Source organism: Colius striatus, unplaced genomic scaffold, assembly GCF_028858725.1.
Source record: "Colius striatus isolate bColStr4 unplaced genomic scaffold, bColStr4.1.hap1 scaffold_40, whole genome shotgun sequence".
In the NCBI taxonomy this organism is placed as follows: Eukaryota; Metazoa; Chordata; class Aves; order Coliiformes; family Coliidae; genus Colius; species Colius striatus.
Genome location: NW_026908523.1, coordinates 1,765,757 through 1,782,909, shown reverse-complemented (window position 1 = coordinate 1,782,909; position 17,153 = coordinate 1,765,757). Strand labels below are relative to the sequence as shown.

Below are 17,153 nucleotides of genomic sequence, written 5' to 3'. Positions count from 1 at the left end.
GCAGAGCTGGGGGCACAGGCGTGTGCTGCTGCTGTGCCACTGACTGCCTGATGATGGGCCAGCAGCAGCCAGGGGAAGAGAGTCCCGACACGGGGGAGTTGGGGATGGGGCCAGAAGTGGCCAGAGCTGGGCTGGGGCAGATGGGCACAGGAGGAATGCAGGGCAGCAGGGTCCATCCCCGTGGTGTCAGGCCCCAGGCTGTTCCTCTGCCCAGCCCTCAGCTCCCCGTGGCAGTGCAGGGGCTGCGCTGTGGATCCGTGGGGCAGAGAGGGGGCAGCTGCAGAGGGGAGGGAAGGTGGGAGCTGCCTGTCCCTGTCTCTATCCACAGGCTCCCAGACAGCCCTGGAGCCCTTCCCTGAGGCGGTGTACCAGGAGATCGGTTACAGCCCTGTGTGGGAGGAGCAGGCGAGATTCAGCCCATCAGGTGGGTTTGGGTCCATCCCTGGGTGCTCTGTCCCCTGGTCCCCACCTGCAGCTGACTCCCTGCAGCCCCCAGGCCCAAGGTCCCTGCAGCAATGTGGGGAGAGCAGAGAGGTCCTGGCCCAGGACAGAAACTTCCTCCCCATCAGCTCTGCCCACCCCAGCTGGGTTTGTCCCAGGGCACAGGGTCAGTCCTGGGCCCTCCTCCCCACTCAGCCCTGGCTTTGTGGGTCCCCTCTCCAGGCTCCTATTCGGAGGGGTCCCTTACTAAACTGCAGCCCCATCACATGGACAGCGAGGAGGAAGATGGTCTGGGGTCAGCACGAGGTAATGGGGGCAGGAAGGGGTTGATGTCTCATCGCTGCAGACTCGGGATGGACAGTGGTGCCCCTGAGTGCCACCATCAGAGCTGGGGAGCAGATGGGGATCTCCTGTGCCGCTGCAGCCACCAGTGTCTGAGCCCTGTGTCCCTGTGCTTCCTCCCGTCCTCTTCTCTGCACGATGCATCTTCTCACCAACCTCAGCTCCTTTCTGCTTCCAGATGTCCCTGTCCTGCCCAGAGGTGGCCCAGCAGATGGCTATGATGATGCCAGGGAGGTTTCTGACCCTGGGGAGGACCTTGTGTCTGGGCACAGAGGCTGGGAAGTGCCCAGGGCAGCAGAGGAGGGAGCAGGGCCCAGGGACGCACCTGGAGGTGAGGGGATGGGGATGAGGATGAGGGACAGGGCGGGTGGAGGGGGGCTCAACATCTCTGAAGTGGTGAGGAGAAGGAAGGAAGGAGATGTCCAAATGTGCTACAGCCTGCCTTGCTGCTTTGCAGAGACAAAGCTGTGCTCCCAGAGCAGTGCCGGGGCCCCTGGAGCTGAGGGAGATGCCCGGTGCCTGTGCCCAGAGAGCTGGAGCTACGACGATGCCCAAGAGGTGTCCCTGGCACATCCCCCTGAGGACAGCGAGGCCGTGACACCGCAGCTCAGGGCTCAAGGGTGGCCCATCCCCGGGCCAGGAGAGCCCGTCACTGCCGCGGGGCTGGGAGCAGCTGGGAGGGAGGAGGGAGCTGTGCGGCTGGGAGAGCCCTGAGCTCCAGGGAGCCCTCGGCCCTTGCCAGACATTTCCTCTGCCTTCAGTGTCCTGTGTTCAGGCTGTGCCTCCTCTTTGTTCTGATTAAAATCCCTTGGGGGTTTGGGCCAGATCTGGTGCTGACACAGACATTTGCATCCTGACATAGAATCATTGAATCAAAGATTCATTTGGGTTGGAAAAGATCTTTAAGATCATCAAGTCCAGTCACCAGCCTCACCCTGCCGAGCCCATCACCAACCCCTGTCCCTCAGCACCTCAGTTCAACAGCTGTGCAACAGCTCATAGACCTATGGAATCATTGCAGCTGGAAAAGACCTTTAAGACCATTGAGTCTGATGTGTGTTGTGATGTCACACAACAGTTCCCTGATATGCTGGAATGTCACAGAGCCCTGATGCAGTGCCCAGATGTGGTGTGGTGTTACACAGCCCTGTTGCAGTGCGAACATGAGCTGTGATGGCAAAGAGCACAGTAGCAGTTCTCAGATGTGCTGTGATGTGTCACAGGACTTCTGCAATGCCCACATGTGCTGTTGTGTCACACAGCCCCGTTAAAGCGCCCAGGTGGGCTTTGATGTCACAGAGCCCCGTTGCAAAACCCAGATGTGATGTGATGACAAACAACCCTGTTGCAGTTCCCAGATGTGTTGTGATGTTGCATTGTTCTGTGACATCACAGCACTTCTAGTTACTGCAACAGTCTTCTGTGACGTTACAGCTCATATGGCCACTGAAACTGTGCTCTGTGACATCACAGCACATCTGGAAACTGTATCCAGGCTGTTAGACATCACAGCACATCTGGGCGCAGCAACAGGGATGTTTGTCATCACATCACATCTGGGTTTTGTAACGAGGCTCTGTGACATCACAGCCCACCTGGGCACTTCCATGGGGCTGTGTGACATCACAGCACATGTGGGCATTGCAGAAGTCCTGTGACACATCACAGCACAGATGGGAACTGCTACAGTGCAGTGTGACATCACAGCTCATGTGCGCACTGCAACGGGGCTGTGGAACACAACAGCACATCTGGGCTTTGCAGCAAGCTGTATGACATCACAGCACATCTGGACCCTGCAATAGTGCTCTGTGACATCACAGGATGTCTCGACGCTGTAGCAGTGCTCTGTAACATCACATAACATCTGGGCCATTTTAAACGGGGCTCTTTGGTACCACAGCACCTCTGGGATCTGCAACATACCTGTCTGACCTCACAGCACATCTGGGCACTGCAAAAGGGCTGTGTGAATTCAAAACACATTTGAGCACTGCAGCATTTCTCTGTGACATCACAGTACATCTGAGTGTTGCAAGGGGACTCTGTGACATCAAAGGTCATCCTGGCTATGCAACGGGGCTGTGTGACATAGCAGTACATGTGGACATTGCAGGGGGGCTGTGTCAAATCACAGCAAATCAGGGCACTGCTCCAGTGCTCTGTGAAATTACTGCAAATCTGGACTCTCAATCTCTGCTCTGATAAATAGCACGTCTAGACACTGCATCAGAGCTCTATGACATCACAGCACGTCTGGGCACTATAACAGGCCTGCGTGACCTCCCAGCACATTTGCGCTTTGCAGCTGAACTCTGGGACAGAACAGCTCTTCTGGGCACTGCAACAGTGCTCTGTGACTTCACAGCTCATATGGCAACTGCAACAATTCTGTGACATCACATCACACCTGGACACTGCAACAATGCTCTGTGACACAACAGCACATCCGGGCTTTGCAGCAGGGCTGTGTGACATCTCAGCACATCTGGACACTGCAATAGTGCCCTGTGACATCACAGGATGACTGGACACTGTAGCAGTGCTCTGTAACGTCACATAACATCTGGGCACTGAAACGATGCTCTGTGGCATCACAGCACCTCTGCTGTGATCTGCAATGGGGCTGCAGTGCCCACATGTGCTGTGATATCACACAGCTCCGTTGAAGCGCTCAGTGGGCTGTGCTGTCACAGAGCCTGTTACAAAAGCCAGATGTGATGTGATGTCAAGAGTTCTATCATTGCAGTTCCCAGATCTGCTGTGATGTCACAGAGAACTGTTACAGTGCCCAGGTGTGCTCCAATGTCACACAAACCAGATGCAGTTCCCAGATGGGTTCTGATGTCACAGAGAACTGTTGCAGTTCCCAAATGTTCTGTGATGTCACAGAGCACGGTTTCAGTGGCCATATGAGCTGTGATGTCACGGAGAACTGTTTCAGCACCTAGATGTGCTGTGATGTCACAGAGCACTGTAACAGTGCTCTATGACATCTAGTACATCTGGGAACTACAATGGGGTTGTGTCACATCACAGCATTTCTGGGCACTCCTAAAGTGGTCTGTGACATCAGAGCACATCTGGGCACTGCTACAGTGCTCTGTGACATCACAGTTCATACGGCAACTGCAATGACACAACTCTTGACATCACATCACAACTGGACACTTAATGCTCAGTGATATTACAGCACAACTAGGCCATGCAATGCAGCTGTGTGGCATCACATCTGGTACCTGCAACAGCGTTGTGTGACAAAACACCACATTTGAGCATTGCAACAGGGCTGGATGACATCACAGCACATCTGGGCATTGCAACAGTTCTCTGTGACATCACAGCTCATATGGCAACTGCAACAGTTCCTGTGAGAACACATCTCTTCTGGCCACTTAATGCTCTGTGACATCACAGCACTTCTGAGCACTTCCACAGTTCTCTGTGACATCACATCTCAAACATGCAAAAGGACTATGTGACATCACAGCATATGTAGCTTTGCAGTTGGACTGTGTGACATCACAACATATCTGGGCACTGAAACAGGACTGTGTAACATCCAGGCACATTTGGGCATTGTAGCAGGTCTCTGTGACAGCAAAGCACATCTGGGCACTATAAAAGTGCTTTGTGACAGAACAGCTCATCTGGGCACTGCAAGAGTGCTCTAGAACATCACATCACAACTGGACACTGAAACTGTGCTGTGTGACATTACAGCACATGTGGGCAATGCATGTGGGCTGTGAGACATCACAGCACATGTGGGAACTGCAGTAGGAGTCTGTGACACAACAGAATATCTAGGCACTGCAGCATTGCTCTGTGATATCACAGAACATTTGGGCACTGTAATAGTGTGTGACATCACAGCACATCTGGGAAGTACAACAGGGATGTTTATCATCACATCACATCTGGGTTTTGTAACGAGGCTCTGTGACATGACAGCCCACCTGGGCACTTCCATGGGGCTGTGTGACATCACAGCACATGTGGGCATTGCAGAATTCCTGTGTCACATCACAGCACAGATAGGAACTGCTACAGTGCTGTGTGACATCACAGCTCTTGTGCGCACTGCAACAGGGCTGTGTAACACAACAGCACATCTGGGCTTTGCAGCAAGCTGTATGACATCACAGCACATCTGGATGTGGTAGGTGTCTTGGGTTGTAACATGAGAGGTGGAAGGTACAGAAGAAGTGGGCACAGGGTGGAGTGAGAGGAGGTGCTGGTGGTAGCAGATATAAGCACATGGTGTAAGCAAGGGGTTGGAATAAAGTATCATCCATGCTGAGTGTGTGGTGATCCTTGTCCCCTCAGCGGGGGGGATGAGTGATCCGTGCAGGCAGCCTGGTGGTGTTGCTGTGGCGGCAACATATGGTGACCCCAACGTGATCAGCAGAACGCAGGATGTCTGCAGCCATGGCACAGTTGGAGCAAATGATTGAGGGACTTAAGACAACGGCGTCTGAGTTGGTTGAACAGATTCAGTACATGCCCACAGCCACTTGCATCACATGGTTGCAGGGGTGGGGTGTGATATGGACACCCATAGAATTACTAAATGCGCAGAAGTGGACGGTGGTGGACAGGGAGCTGTGTCAGGCTTTCGTAGAGGGGGCCGAGGGAATGGGTCGGCTTTTTGATGCGAGGGGAAATATTAAAAAGGTTCTGGTAAAAACAGCAGAGAAAAAACAGTTTCGGTTATCGGTGCAGGAAGCTCTCTGGGGGAAGGAGCGGAGAGCGCGGACAGAGGAGAGAGTTCGTAGAGATCAGGAGACGAGCGTGGAGGTAGAGAATCTGGGAGAGCAGACGGAGAATGTCGAGCAGACAGGGAATGCCGTGCAGATAGGGAATGCCGAGCGGGCGGAGTCGGACGGGAGTACGGTGCAGGACGATCAGGGGAGAGTGGGGAAGCGCGACCCCATGTTAGACTGGGTACCACTGGGTACGTGAGGAGAAACGGAGAAAACGCAGGAGAGAGTGATACCGACTGCGGCGCCGGCGCCGGGAGCGGCACTGAGGCGGGTGATACCGAGAAAAGTCAACTGCCTCATTGACCACCGAAGATGAGTGATGTACCCAGAGGAATGGTAGAAATGAGAGCTAGAAGACGGAGTCTGGTGCGGAGACCGGGGATGGTTTGTATTTTAGACTTGATTAGCAATGTGAGTAGTATCAGCCACACAACTTTGCAACAGACCTGCTATAGATTTTACTTTTAGCACAAGTATAATAACTTTGTTTGCCAGCTGTTCTTTTTGCTCAACCGCCTTAGGGAGGGGGAGAGCATGGGGCATAGAATATATGAGTATAACCGTCTACTGAGTCTCTCTTGCAGATTGATGTGTTCCTTTGAGCGCTCGCCGTGACGCAGATCTAGATGGAATCACTCAACTGTTGGCGAGATTGAACAGTGAAGTGGAACACGACCAGCACCTGTTTACATCTTCCCGCAATTGGCTCAGCTGGCACATGTGCTGGGCAGACACGTTATGTATCAGCCCGTGCCACAGGACACTGGAGTCATCGAGCATAGGGAGGGGGAGATGTTTAGTGTGTGGGCGTCCGGAAGATCTTGGGTTGTAACGTGAGAGGTGGAAGGTACAGAAGAGGTGGGCACGGGGTGGAGTGAGAGGAGGTGCTGGTGGTAGCAGATATAAGCACATGGTGTAAACAAGGGGTTGGAATAAAGTATCATCCATGCTGAGTGTGTGGTGATCCTTGTCCCCTCAGCCGGGGGGCTGAGTAATCCATGCAGGCGGCCTGGTGGTGTTGCCGGTGGTGGCAACACTCTGGCCATAGTCACTGTCCCTGGCTCGGGGCCTTTAATGAGGTGAATCGCTGCCCCTGGTCTGAGGTCATTATCAAAACAAGTCTCTACCTCTGATGCAGGGTCTTTAAAGAAATGAAAATAAATCTCAGCTTCACCAGTTCTGTCCATAGAATGCCGGGGAGTCTCTGCTCCAGCACACCTCCTCCTCTCTTCCATCACTGACCTTGGAATCCACATGTTTATCTCACTGTTCCTAGTCCTTGCACCACCACCAGCCAGAAGAAGAAGATGAGGCAGAAGAAGGAAGAATATGGAGGAAGATGGAGGGAGAAACCTCCTCTTCCAGTTTCTTCTTAAAAAGTGACCATGGAGGCGTCTAATCGGCTCAGCCCCAGCAGTGGGTCTGGCTCAGAGCTGGGGAGAGTTGAGAGCAACTTCTTACAGGAGCCATCTTTACAGCCCCTTCCCCCTTACCAGGTAAGGCTGTCATGTCAAACCATGACAGCTTGGAGCCCTGAGACCAAAGGGGAGGGGTGACTACCAGGAAGGAGCCAGCCCAAGCCTTGGCTGGGAAGAAATCAATATGCTATTTGTAAGGAAGACATGGGAATAGAGAGTGTCTGCAAAGGCTGGTGGACCTCAGAGAGGAGGAAGTCCACCAGCAGATGGAAATGGATTGTTAGAGAGTGTCAGGGGCTCCCATTATGACAGAGTTCCACCACCTTGGGGTGACTCTGAGTCACTGTCTCTGTGATTCTGTGACTCGCTGACTCTGAGTCAAGGAATCTGTGACTGACACTGTGAATCTGTTACTGCTTTCATGGCTCAATGACTCTGATTCTATGACTCTGACACTTTGACTCTATCACTCTGTGACTTGCTGACTCACTGATTTATGACTCTGTGAGACATTGAATTCATAATTCTGTGACTGTGACTCTGTGACCTGATGTCTCACTGACTCACTATCTGACTCTATGGTTATGGACTCCCTAAGTCCATTTGTTATTAAGTGCACTTGGAAATCTTCTTCTTTAACTGCACAATGAAATGACTCCAATTACCTGCACAAGTTGTGAACACTTGAAGAAAGTGAAATGAAAGAGCTCATTAGGGCTTTCTGTACTTTAATGAGCCCCATGGTGTCTGAGGAGCTGAGTCCATGAACATCAGATGATGAAGGAGACCAAGGAAATGTCTCAAGAAGTCCAAGTCAGAAGCAGAACTCCACGTACCTTGAAGCATTAATGGGCCCCACTGAGGGCTGTTACTGACAAAGCTTCTCCAGGGACTCGTTAAAGCAATGAACTGGAGGCCCTGACTGCAGATATTCAAAACCCTGTTAAGGTCGCATTGAGGCTGAGAAAGAAAGAGAGGAACTAAGACAGAATAAACTAAGTCCAGAGCCTCAAAATGTAAATTTTGTCTATTTTGCCTCCTGGTCTTAGAGCCAACTCTGCCTCTGAGGGGAGAAATGTGGCTGCTTGAAAGAAGAGTCCCACCCCAGCTGAGGGAAGGAACATCAGGGATGGTTTCAGCCTGTTTCAAAGCTGGAGACCCAGGGACAGCTGGAGGGAGCCCAAAGGGGAGAGAGAGGAAGGAAATGAAGTGGGAGAGAGGTTAAAAGAATCTTCTGGCAGGGAAGGGACCTTTTTCTGTTGTCAGGGGGTGCCGTGTGGGTCAGGGCTGGTCCTAGATCTCGATCACCCCCAGGACATGGCTGAGGTCACTTTCCCAGGGGAAGATCAAGGCAGAGATTACTGTTAGGGGAAGGACCTTTCCTGAGACTGTGTTCTCAAGTTTCCTACTATTGGGGAATTCATGGGGAGAAATGGAAAAATATCTCTAATGCTTGAACAAGTCACTGAGACACCTGAGCTGCAACATGGAGCAATTGTTATGAAATGGTCAGGGAATGAGAGGAAACCGAAGTCAGAGATGTGTCAGAAAGGTGAATTCCCTGGCTGCCCTCCTGGCCAAAGACTTCATCATCACCACCATAGCCTGAGACCACCGCCTCCACACCCCCATGGACTTCTTCCTCCTCAACCTCTCCCTCTGCGACCTGAGCTCCATCTCCACCACTGTCCCCAAAGCCATGGCCAATTCCCTCTGGGACACCAGGGAGATCTCCTACTCAGCATGTGCTGCACAGCTCTTTTTCTTAGTCTTCTTGATGTCAGCAGAGTATTTTCTCCTCACTGTCATGTGCTACAACCTCTACATTGCCATCTGCAAGCCCCTGCACTACGAGACCCTCCTGGGCAGCAGAGTTTGTGCCCACATGGCAGCAGCTGCCTGGGCCAGTGGGTTTCTCAATTCTCTCCTGCACACAGCCAATACATTTTCACTGCCCCTCTGCCAGGACAATACTGTGGGACAGTTCTTCTATGAAATCCCACAGATTCTCAAGCTCTCCTGCTCACATACCTACCTCGGGGAAGTTGGGCTTCTTATGTTTAGCATTGCTTTAGGTTTGGTGTGTTTTGTGTTCATCGTGGTGTCTTATGTGCAGATCTTCAGGGCCATGCAGAGGATCCCCTCTGAGCAGGGATGGCACAAAGCCTTTTCCACCTGCCTCCCTCACCTGGCCGTGCTCTCCCTGTTTCTCAGCACAGCCATATTTTCTGACATGAAGCCCCCTTCCCATCTCTTCCCCATCCCTGGATCTTGTGTTGGCAGTGCTGTACTCGGTGGTGCCTCCAGCAATGAACCCCCTCGTCTACAGCATGAGGAACCAGGAGCTCAAGGATGCTCTGTGCAGTTACCCAAAGGATCCTGTTTCACTCACCCATAACATGACTGTTTTTCTCTACACGGTTCTCAGCGTATATCTCATCCCACCTGTCTGTTTTCTTCCTTTCTGCAATCATACTTTGACACGTTTCTTCAGTTCATACTGCTTCTCTGGAGGTTTCATCTGCCTGTGTCTGACAGGGCCACAGTGCTTAGTGAGGTATGACCTGTCCAAGAACAACTCCTCAATAAAAGGGGATCTCCCATCAAATTAGTGCTTGTTTTCTTCCCCCAGTCGAGTAGTCCTGTCTGTTTTCCCAGAACCACAGGTGGTGAGAGAGCCCTCCCTGTCCTTAGGGAGTTCCAAAGGCCCTCAAGTGCTTGGGCCTGATTGAGGTCTTTGTACCCGGATGGGCCTAAACCGGGACAGGGATCTTACAACACTTGTAAACATGTGAAGGGCAGGTGTGGAGAGGCTGGGGCCAGTGTTTTTTGCATAGTGCTCAGTGACAGACAAGGAGTAACAGGCACAAGCTGGAACACAGAAAGTGCCACTGCAACACGAGGAAAACTTCTTTACTCTGAGGGTGAGGGAGCACTGGCACAGGTGTAGTGGTTTTGCCTGGGACAAGTTTTGGTAGCAGGGGGTTATAAGGGCTGGCTTCTTTAAACAAAGAGCTGCCAGAAGCTTCCCTGACAGGGCTAATGCCAGTCAGTTCTAAGTTGGATCTGCAGCTGACCCAGGCCTGGCCAATTAATTGGCCTGGCAAATTAGTGACTGAAGTAATGGCTCTGTGATTAACCTATTGCATCAGGCCAGGCTGGGGATTGACCTGATGGAGAGGAACTCCAGGAGAGAAACCTGGGAGTTCAGGTTGATAAAAAACTGACCATGAGCCAGCAACCTGCCCTCGTGGGCAAAAAGGCCAATGGCATCCTGGAGTGCATCAAGAAGAGTGTGAGCAGCAGAGTGAGGGAGGTTCTGCTCCCCCTCTCCTCTGCCATATCTGGAGAGTCCTCATCTGGAGTCCTGTGTCCAGTTCGGGGCTCCATCAGTTCAAGAGTGACAGGGAACTGATGGAGAGAGGTCAGTGCAGGGCCACCAAGATGATCAGGGGACTGAAGCATCTTCCTTCTGAGGAAAGGCTGCGGGACCTGGGGCTGTTTAGTCTGGAGAAGAGGAGACTGAGGGGGGAGCTCATTAATATTTACAAACATCTAAAGGGTGTGTGTCAGGTGGTTGGGGCAGCACTTTTTTCTGGGAACAGGACAAGGGGTGATGGAATGAAGCTGGAACACAAAAAGTCCCATTGGAACATAAGATTAGGTGTTTTCAGGTAGGTTGAACATGCAGGTGTGCACCTTAGAAGAATTAGCTCAAGGAACAATTGAAATCTCATTGTTTAAGTTTGAAGACTGTTGGAGGATGAATGCGACTCTCCAGGAAAGTGTGATATCCTTTGTTAACCTACTTTTCAGGAGAACTGTATGATGGTTAGTGTAACAATGCTCAGAAAGATACTGGAACAAATAATGTACAGAATACCCAGGGGATGGCGAGTAGTGTGGATTTCTGGAGAGGAAACTGCATCGCACAAACAAGCCTGTGGGAAAGCAACGGGAATTCACAGCACTGGTCTATAGACCCAGGAGACTCATGTAGACCCTTGTGGGCATCAGTTGTGGAACAGGAATTCTCTTTTCTTTTTGAAGGGTTTTTGGTCCAAGGAGAAATTAGCAGTGGTTCAGCATCAAACCAAAGGCTTAAAAGGGTTGCATCCAGAGTGTGTTAAAACTTGTTTTTATTAACTGTGCCAGCAATGGACTGCTCAGTGTATTTATTGACATTTACCAGCCTGAGAAGTGCTGTTTGCACTGTGGAGGTCAGACCCCAGAATGTCTCTTGAAACCTGAAAGAGAAGCACCTAAAATTTACTAAAAGCAGGGACATTTGGAGCACCGTTGGTTGTGAGGAGAAAAATGTCCTTTTTATTCCACAAATGATGTAAACTGACATGGAACACAGAGTCAGCGTGGAAGAGCTTTTCCAGTCTACAAAGCAGTGGTGAGGCTTAGGTACTCTAGAAGAAAAAGGTGGACTAACTAAAAAGGATCAGAAGAGACCCATCAAAAATGGTTTAGAAATCAAGAAGACACAGGGGAACAAGAAAGACTGAAAAGACTGAGTTCATACGGGCTGAAGAAAATAGAAGTAAACTGTGACAGCTATTGAGAGCTGTAAAATGCTGATGCAGAAAAGAAATACTCTCGTGAGAAAGCAGCAATCTTGGATTTCAGAGAGGAAAATTCGGGCCAAGTGCTAGGAAAAGGTTTTGAACAGTAAGAAGAGAAATAGTGAAAGGTGACTTAGAGGGTTTGTGGAATCTCCATGACTAAAGGCGTTTAAAAATAGAGAAACTGTGCGAAATAGCTAAAGTAGAACTGATCCTGCCTCTAGGGAGCAGGATGGACTATCTGGATCATGCTCCCCAGCTTTGTTTTCTATTACCTGTCCTTTTTAATCATGGTCTACAATCCCAAGGCTGCAATTACATGCCTTTTCACACTCTCCGCTCCTGTTTAGCTTTCAGGAGAAAGCAGTCACTCTCCCATGTTAATGACTAGCTGTTCTATCAGTTTTACCAAGGTGTCCTCAGAAGATTCCACATACTAAGTTCACATGCGAGCGAAACGCCACTTTTCATGGATGACCATCAACAATTGGAGCACATTACCAGGACTCACGGTCCTGTAGAGTGTTCAGTCATTCCATGGGATTCAGCTAAAACCCTTATTTCAAATGCTGTTCCAGGTTTTGTATTCTTTTAGTTAATTATTTGCAGCATAGTCTAAAATGTTTGGAGCCTCTGGGCTGCAAGAGGGAAGAAGTAGCTCTAACGTCCAGATTTCCCCGTTTCGATCTGGAGTAGGGCCCAGTAAGCAAGATGATTGGTTTTGCATTATTCATATGGTATCTCTTTGGATGATTCTGAAGCGATTCGTGTGCTGCTGTAGAAGGCAGAGCCCTGATGTCTGTCAGTGTGCGCTGGGATTTCTCATTTTATTTGCAAAAGTGATACAAATTCCACATCTTACAGTTCTTGGTCAAAAAGTTCCATTATCCTCTCTGGAGCAGGTCTCATACAAAGAAAAAGCACACCAAGCACAGCTATTCTATTACTATTGTGCTGCTCCCTCAGCTCCCTGGGACCCCCTTCTGCTTCCAGGGACTGATAAGGATTGCATTAGTTCCAGTGATTCGTGACTTGATCCCCATCCACTACTGTCTGTTCTCCTCCAGACTCCCACTTCGAGTCCCACCAGTGCCAGAGCTCTGTCTCATAGTAATGGCTCCAGCTCATCCTGGCTGAGGCATTGCTGCACATTTGGGCTGAAGCACCCCAGCTTTGGCACCAGGCAAGCCTGGAAACTTGCTACCAGGTGCCCAAGGCCCTGCTGTGCAAAGGCTTTGCCTCAGAGCAAAATGGCATGGACAAAAGATTTCTGAAAGCCTTTCTTGCCCCGAGACCCAGGAGGAAATGCCTTTGTTCACTACATTATCACTCTCCTAGCTTGGACAAACCTAGGTTGTTGTTCTTTTTGCCTTCCTGGTGTGCTGTCTCGTATGGGAACAAGTGATTCTCACAGCCAACTCTTTTTGCAAGAACAGAAATGCCACAGGGCATGAGTCTGTCCCCAGATGAGGGAGGGAACATCAGTGATTGCTTCAGCCTGTTTCCCAGCAGATTGTGCTGGAGCCCCAGGAGCCCCACCTGGAGGGAGCCCAGAGGGGCAGAGCAAGTGCTGCCATGGGCTGGTCCTCTGCTGCTGAGCTGGGCCAGGCTCCTGGGATGGAGAGAGCCCATGAGACGTGGGCAGTGCTTATGAGAGACAGCTCCGCCCAGGAGCAGCTCCCGTGCAAGAGGCAGAAGTGCCTGCAGGCAGCGAGAGGAGTGGAGTGAGGCAGAGAGATGGGACAGGCATTGGAGAGTGGGAGGCTGCTGAGAGCTGACTGAGCGACAAATCTTCCCTGTCCTTAAGGTGGTAAGTCTCTGGCTGTAGGATGGTGCAGGTGTGGTTCCTGGAGGGATGTCCCAAAGCTGGTACATCTCACAGCTGACAGGCTTGGTCAGGAGGTGTCTCACAGTTTCTGTGCTGTGGAGGGGAAGGACATGTTCCAGACAGGGCTTGGCTGCTGCAGCATCAGAGGGACGGGGCAGAGCAGGAGCCCTCTCTCAGGTATGGCTGCGGTGTTCTGCTGTCAAGAAGTTGGGTCAGGGCTGTTCACAGCTCCAGGTGAGCACTAGCAGATTCCAGGAGATGTTTCAAGAGGAAGATCAAGGCAGGGTTTACTCTAAAGAGAGGGAGTTTCCCCAAGTGGGTGTTTTCAGTTTCCTTCTCTGAGAGTGGGGGTCCAAGTGTGTGGTAGGAGTGGAAAAGAGAAGTAGAAAAGGACCTGTCAAGTTGAAATAAGTCCCTGAGACGTAACTTTGAGTGGTCAGTACATCTGCTAACAGCCTCCTAAAGGGCCTCAGCCACTTCCCTGGCTTTGGACAGTACCAGCATCACCTTTGCTGGACCCATCAGGTTGCTCCAACCTTTTGAACCTCCAGACTGGAACATGTGCCCAGCCAGTGCCCCATAAACAGGCAGGTTTCTGGAGGGCCCAGGGGAGTGCAGAGAGGTTGGGATGGGGTCTGTGATCAGGGAAAAGACATGGGACAGGGAAACATCTCCTAGAAGGAAAATCTTCTGTCAGCAGAAGGAGAGGAAACGAAACATAAAATGTTTTGGGAGGGAGAATTGGGAAAATCCTGTGTCATCCCCTCATGGGAGATGGTGTCAAAAGAACAAGAACTCAGCTGCCTTCTCCATTCTTTAGTGCTGTGAGTGCAGATGCTGACAAGCCCTTCTGCATCAGGAGCAATTCCACCTGACAAATCAAACATCAGGACTGGCCTCTGCCCCTACCATCCCCATGAACCAACTCCTGCAGGGCAGGGCTGGCTGGTAAGAGCCCATGGGCAGAGGCTCTGCTCTTCATGGCACTTGAGCTGGGCTCTAGCCTTAGAGCTGGAGGAAGGTCTCCTTGAAAAGGAAAAGGGCTCTGTATGTGATAGGGGAAGGTCTGTGAGAAATGGCTTTGATTTTGCTCTGAGAAGCCTCTTCTAACTTGTCACTTTTTCTCCTGCAACAGCCCCACATGCCTAAAAACAGCAGATGTCCAACAGCTCCATCACCCAGTTCCTCCTCTTGTCATTTGCAGACAGGAGGGAGCTGCAGCTGCTGCACTTTGGGCTCTTCCTGGGCATCTACCTGGCTGCCCTCCTGGCCAACGGCTTCATCATCACCGCCGTGGCCTGCGACCATCGCCTCCACACCCCCATGTAGTTCTTCCTGCTCAACCTCTCCCTCCTTGACCTGGGCTCCATCTCCACCATTGTCCCTAAAGCCATGGCCAGTTCCCTCTGGAACTCCAGGGCCATTTCCTACATGGGATGTGCTGCACAGGTGTTTCTGTTTGTCTTTTTCATGTCAGCAGAGTATTTCCTCCTCACTGTCATGTGCTACGACCGCTACGTTGCCATCTGCAAGCCCCTGCACTACGGGACCCTCCTGGGCAGCAGAGTTTGTGCCCACATGGCAGCAGCTGCCTGGGGCTCTGGGTTTCTCTATTCTCTCCTGCACACGGCCAGTACATTTTCCCTGCCCCTCTGCCAGGGCAATGCTGTGGACCAGTTCTTCTGTGAAATCTCCCAGATCCTTCGAATCTCTTGCTCTGATACCTACCTCAGGGAGTTTCAACTCCTTGTGTTTAGTGCTTGTGTCTTTTGGGGGTGTTTTGTGTTCGTTGTTCTGTCCTACGTGCAGATCTTCAGGGTGGTGCAGAGGATCCCCTCTGAGCAGGGACGGCACAAAGCCTTTTCCACCTACCTCCCTGACCTGGCCGTGCTCTCCCTGTTTGTCAGCACTGCCACCTTTGCCTGCCTGAAGCCCCCCTCCATCTCCTCCCCATCCCTGGATATGGTGATGGCAGTGCTGTACTCTGTGGTGCCTCCAGCAGTGAACCCCCTCATCTACAGCATCAGGAACCAGGAGCTCAAGGACTCTATTAAGAAAGTAATTTCATGGCTATTTCTCAGCAGTGAGAAAGCTCTCAACACTCTGCACAAATGAATCCCAGCATGTCCCATTACAGGCCTGTGTGTCTTGCTGGTTTATATTTGCTGATGAGCATTCTCATGATCAGCAATGTCATTGTCAGAGGTGACTCTCATCATGTCTGTAATAAAGTGGGATGTCCCTGGTGCACTGGGCTCTTCTTCTAAAGCTGGTGAACAGCAGCAGAGGTATGTATCCAAAGGCTGTCCCACACATGAACTTGTAGGTGGTGTCCTTAAAGAGGGGAGCCTGGTCCTGCTTGGAGTAACAGTGACGCTGGCTCAAGGTCAGAGCCTGAAGTCCTTGCTGTCCTGGTGCTCCAGCAGGCCTGAAGATGGCTGAAGAAGAGCTGGTGCCCCACACTCTCTTAGTGCGGTCTTCTCTCCTGAAGGGTGGTATGGAGAGGAAGGCTGGGACCCTGTGTCAGGGCTTTCACTGAGGGAAGTGTGACCCAGCAGCCACGTCAAGTCATTGCTGTCTGTGTGCCCAGCACATGTCCATCACACGGTCTCCCCCCACCCTGCTGTGTGCTGGCTCCTACCCCCAAACTCATCCCCAGTCTCATACCTTTGTGGCTCTCCCTTCCTGAACTGGCCATTTACCACAGTCCAGACTTGGGCTGATCTCTGACATCCATCTACACTGTCAGAACATCAAACCCTTCCCAGGCTGACTGTGGATTGTGGCTGGCTGCAGACAAAATCCAGCCTGGCTGGATGCTGGAGAGGGCTACCAGAGCAGGAGGGTGCCAGGGGACGGGACACTGTGGTCTGTTGTCACAGCAGGCCAGCAGGACATTTCCCCACCCTGGCTGCACCTTCCCCTGTGTGGTGCCTGCACAGTTGGGCTGGGAGGCAGCAGGATGCATCTGGCAAAAGGGTGGGAATGTGAATTCAGGGGACAGCATGGCTGGGAGGTCTGACTGTAGCCCCTCTGCAGCCAGAGCAGTTCCTCACAGCCGTGACAGGAATTGCTGCTGCTCAAGGGCTCAGGGGTGTCTTGAGGGGACCCAAGACACGTGGCAAGAGTTGTCTCCCTGCACTGCACCTCACGATGCCTCCTGTGTCATCCTCCTCACTCAGGAGCAGCACTGGGTGTGTTTCTCCCTACCCAGGTGTGAAGGGAAGCTGCTGGTGGTCTTCTCTGCTGATCCCCATGTCCCAGCATCATCTCACAATCATGACCACAAGCCTTCTGCAGAGCAGGAAGGAAAAGGAAATCAATCTACCTATATTGTCCATCCCAGCCCAGGATACTGACAGGCCCCTGGCCACCAGGATACTGGTGGTTGTCTTTGCTGCAGGAGCACATGGAGAGCTCACGTTCAGCTTGTTGTTCACCAGAAAACTAAGGTCCTTCTCTGCAAAGCTGGTTTCTAGTTGTTGCCCTCCAGCACATCACTGTGAATGGTGTTACTGCTACCTGGGCATTTCTCCTCATTGAACTTGATGAGGTTCCCCTCTGCTCATTTCTCCAGCCAGCTGAGGTCCAGCAGCACAATCATCTTGTGTATCAGCTGCTCCTCTCAGTTTCATGTCGCCAGCCAGCCTGCTGAGTGTGAGCTGTGCCTCATAGGCCAGGCCAGTAATGAAGCTGCTAAACAGGGTTGGCCAGTTGGCCTTGGTATCAACTCTCCATGTACAGCTGTAGTGAATGTACAGCTGTGGTGAATGACCTTCAGCTGGAT

At 51.6% G+C, this 17,153-nt stretch overlaps 2 pseudogenes; both read left to right on the top strand.

The window, feature by feature from the left end:
• The first annotated feature begins 8,534 nt into the window (after window positions 1-8,534).
• On the top strand, window positions 8,535-13,266 carry LOC133629363 (olfactory receptor 14J1-like; annotated as a pseudogene).
• A 1,243-nt stretch (window positions 13,267-14,509) lies between these two features.
• Window positions 14,510-15,481, top strand: LOC133629361 (olfactory receptor 14C36-like; annotated as a pseudogene).
• Window positions 15,482-17,153: the final 1,672 nt, after the last annotated feature.